The following is a 4,568-nucleotide window of genomic DNA, read 5'->3' on the forward strand; positions in this document are numbered from 1 at the left end:
CACTTACAAAATAAAAGGGAGTTCACTGTCAGGGCCCTTCAGGAGCACTGCAGGAGGAGACACTGACGCTGCAGGACCTGTGCCTCTGTCCACGAAGACCTTCCAGGGGACAAGCTGTGGAGGGGGGAGCACCGATGTCCTGCCCTGTGTAGGCCTAGGCTAATGTGTGTGCTTCTTAGTTGCTAACAAAAAAAGTTAAAAAAAAAAAAAAAAAAAAAAAAAACCTACCTTAGTGCAGGTGTGTAGAGCGTCATCTCACCCAGGTTTGCGTAGAAGACAGACCGAGCAAGGACGTTTCTCAGAATGTGTTCCATTAATAACAACACGTGACACATGAGGAAAGATGGAAAACCACACATTTAAGCTTCCATCTTAGGCAAAAGGGTGAGGAGTTCCAAGCAGTTCAAGGTCAGAGTGGCGTGCGTAACAAGAACCTCTGTCCAAAAAAAAAAAAAAATAAAAATTGCCTTTCTTCCAGCCGGGCATGGTGGCACACACAGGCCTGTAATCTCAGCACACCAGAGGCAAAGGCGGAAGGATTGCTGCGAGCTTGAGGTCAGCTTGTGTTACAAACTGCGCTTGAAGCCAGCCTAAACCGTATAATGAAACTGTCTCAAAAAAAAAAGAAAAGTTTCAGACATTCCTAGGTGAAAGGATGCACCTTGAGACCACAATCTTAAAAGTGAAATAAATCAGACTCATGTGTAAATACCATATTGTTTCTCTGGTGTGAAAAACCAAAAGTGTAAATAAGAACCAAAATGTGTATTAAATATTGTGAAGTTGGAGGAAAAATGTTCAGGGGGAGGGGGCCAGGGAAAGAGGAGAGGGAAAGGAAAGAAGGGAAAAGTCAAAAAGCTGGAGATGTAGCTCAGTGGCACAGTGCCCGCCTAGAAAGTGCAAGGTCCTGAGTTCAATTCCTGGTACAAAAAAAAAAAAAAAAAAAAAAAAAAAGCCAGCCTTTGCAAATAGGGAGAGGAGGAGAAAGGGTTAAAGGGATGAAGGAAAATGGGGAAAAAAGAATCAAATTGTGTCACATACAGGTACAAATTCTCCATGATAAATGTGATCATTAAGTATATCTAAAATGTACCAATACAATATGACCAAGGAATATTATAAATTATTTATAACATCCCCATGAATATTATAAATTCCCACGAATTTTTTTGTTTTGTTTTGCATTTGGTACACAGTCTCACTATGTACCTCTTGGACTTGTAGTGATCCTCCTGTCCTCAGTCTCCCCAGCACGAGGATTACAGGTGTGCGCCACTATACCGGGTCTCAGTGGCCAGCTCAGCATGCCCAGGGACAGGGCCAGCATGGTATGTGGTGCCAGGGATCAAACCCCAGTTTCTGCATTGCCTACACAGGCACTTAGTCCACTGAGCTATCTTGCCGGCCCTTGTTTCCACAAATTTGATAACCTAAATAAAACTGACAAATTTCTTGAAAGACAGAATATACCAAAACTCATACAAGTAGCAATACGCAATCTGAACAAACCCCCACCTAAAGACATTCAGTCAGGGGCTGAGATTCAACTCAAGGGTGGAGCCCTTATGCAATATGTGGGAGATCTTGGATTTGATCCTTAGCACCTTCCCCCACAAAATGTGGATCACAGACCTCAGATTGGTCATCATAGACCAAAGCAAAACATATACTATAAAATACCTCGAGGAAAACAAAGGTGGGAATCTAGAGGACCTTGTATGTGAGGTGATGACTTGTTCTTTTGAGACAAGGTGACTATGTAGCTCAGACTAGTGATGATTTTTTAGATACAAAACATGAAAGGTGTCATACCTAAAAGAAAATAAACAGAATTTATTAAAATGTAAAATTCTGCTCTGCGAAAGACAAGAGAATGAGAAGACAAGCCACGGGCTGAGAAGAAATATTTTTAAAAAACACATCTCATAAGGGACTGGTATCCAAGATCTCTTGAAGCTCAACAACAGCCAGGCACAATGGCACGAATTTGTAGTACCAACTACTATACTTGCAAGGCTGAGACAGGAAGACTTTGACCCCAGAAGTTCAAAGCCAGCTGGGCAACAAAGCAAGACTCTACCTCAAAACAAATCAAAAAGCCTCAACAAGAAGACAATGAGCGTAAACAATGATGAAAGAAAGGCTTAAGACTATGTAAATGTGAATGGAAACTTGGAAATACGTTTTTATAAACCACAGATTTTTTGTTGTTAATCAGGAGATCCATATTTATTTTGCAATTAAATGTCAAGCCTGTGGATGATTTTTTGAACTTAGTAGTTCATAAAGGTTTACAGTGAATGAAGGGCGTCATCTTGAGTATGCCAATATCAAAAGGGATTCAGTAGTTACTGCTGTTTAAGAATATGGAACGTGGGCTGGTGAGATGGCTCAGTGGTCTAAAGCACCTACTTAGAACAAGCTAAGCAAAGCACAGGGACCGCGGTTCAATCCCCCAGCACCACATGCCAGCCAGCCCCATCCCCTGGTGAGCTGAGCTGGCCACACACACATACACACACACACACACACTAAATAAAATTAAAAAAAAAAAAAAAGAATATGGAACGTAAGGTTAAGACCCTATATGAGTCAGGGCATTTTTTTCTGTGCTGGTTGCCACATCTTATCAAGCACCAAAAAAACTAAAGCAGTTTTTAAACCGATATTTACATAAAGAAAATCATAAAATCCAATGCTTCTGCATACTGTGTTATGTTACAGTCCAGTTTTGTGTGCTTTACTACACAGTTTGGTTACAGGACTTCTGTGCACTGTAAACATAAACAGCATGGAAAAGGTTAAATACCTGTGTTCAGATTGTAAGATCTAGTCCGGACTTGCTGTGTATATTGTAACGTTAAATGAAAAAAGAAACCCCCTTTGTATTACAGTCATGCGGTCTTATGTATGATAAACAGTTGAATAATATGAAAAAAAGAAGACAATGAGCAACCTAATAAATAACTGAACAAAGACATGAACCGACTCCTCACTGAAGATCTACAGAGGGCAGGCAGGCAGGCAGGCCCACCAAGCGATGCTCCCTGCCTGCTGCGTCATCCGGAGAAAAAACTTCAACAAAGGTGAGATCCCACTACACCCTGCCACAACAGTCAAAATGCATGATACCACAGACATCAAACGCTGGGGGGACGCTGGGGAAGCTCGGAGAGAAAGGGGTGCCTCCCATCGCAAAGGAACCACGCTTACACCTGGCCCAGCAACTGGGCTCTTTGGTATGTACCCACATAAGACTTCTAACCACACCGACCTGCGTGTACATGCTGCAGCAGCAGCAGCTTCCCCTGTAATTATTCGTAACTGCCAAGCCCTGGAAGCAGTAGGGGTGTCCTGTAGTAGATGGAACTGCAGTATATCCAGTAACGGGACAGCACTGAGCACAAAGGAGGAGCGAGCCACCACGCCACAGGAAGACAGGGAGGAGCCTTCAACACACGCACAAGTGTGGGAAGCCACGTGCGAAGGTCGCACACTGTGATTCCAGCGCTGCAGCAGGGTGAAAGAGGGAGAGTCTACGGAGGCAGCAGGAGCAGCGGCTGCTGGCGGCTGGGGCTGGAGGTTTCAGGGCTGTTCTGTACGATACAGCGACTGGGTCGTGTGCTTCTTCTATCTAGACCCAGATAACATACAACTCCAATAGGAAGCTGTGACATGAACTGCAGACTCCGGTGCTGATGACCTCGCAGCGCAGTTCACTGACCACCCCAGACACAGCACCACCCTCCAGGAGGCTGGGGCTATGCAGCAGAGGGAAGGGCCACACAGGAAATCTCTGTGCGTCGTGCTCCACGGCACTGCAAACCTACTGCTGCAACTTGGCCTGTTTTAAAATAAACTTTATTAACTTAAAATAATTATTTTATGTTACATAAATTTCATCTGAATTTAAAAAGGAAGTGAATGGGGCTGGTGAGATGGCTCAGTGGTCTAAAGCACCTACTTAGAACAAGCTTAGCAAAGCACAGGGACCGCGGTTCAATCCCCCAGCACCACATGCCAGCCAGTCCCGCCCCCTGGTGGGCTGAGCTGGCCACACACACACACACATACACACACACATAATAAATAAATTAAAAAAAATAAATAAAAAGGAAGTGAAGAGTTTTATATGCTACACTTGATCTTAGCCAAAAGGCCGAGAAGCAATGAGAGTTTTATATGGAATAAAACACCAAACACGTTTACTATGGCGTTCTACAAGTCATAAAATTTTTTTAAATTTCGTAACAAGTTTATGAGATTAGGTATTACTATTAGTTACTTCACAGATGAAGAAACTAAGGCACAGACAGACTTAGTAACCTGTCCCTCAACACAGCTAGTAAGGGGCAGAACTGAGATCGGAGCCTTATCGTTCAGCCTGAGTCTGCTCTTAACAGATCCACCACACTCCGATAGGGCCAAAATTGACATCCTCTTGCTTTCTCTCTTGGCAGTACTAAGAATGGAACCAGGACCTCATGCTCTATCACTGAGCTACACCCACATCCCTTATTTTATTTTAGGGCAGGGCCATGCTAAGTCGCCCATGCTGGTTTTGAACT

At 43.6% G+C, this 4,568-nt stretch overlaps 1 pseudogene; it reads right to left on the reverse strand.

The window, feature by feature from the left end:
* Positions 1-4,015: 4,015 nt before the first annotated feature.
* On the reverse strand, positions 4,016-4,171 carry LOC111812134 (annotated as a pseudogene).
* Positions 4,172-4,568: the final 397 nt, after the last annotated feature.

This window comes from Octodon degus, unplaced genomic scaffold (genome assembly GCF_000260255.1).
Source record: "Octodon degus isolate 3935 unplaced genomic scaffold, OctDeg1.0 scaffold00113, whole genome shotgun sequence".
Lineage (NCBI taxonomy): Eukaryota > Metazoa > Chordata > Mammalia > Rodentia > Octodontidae > Octodon > Octodon degus.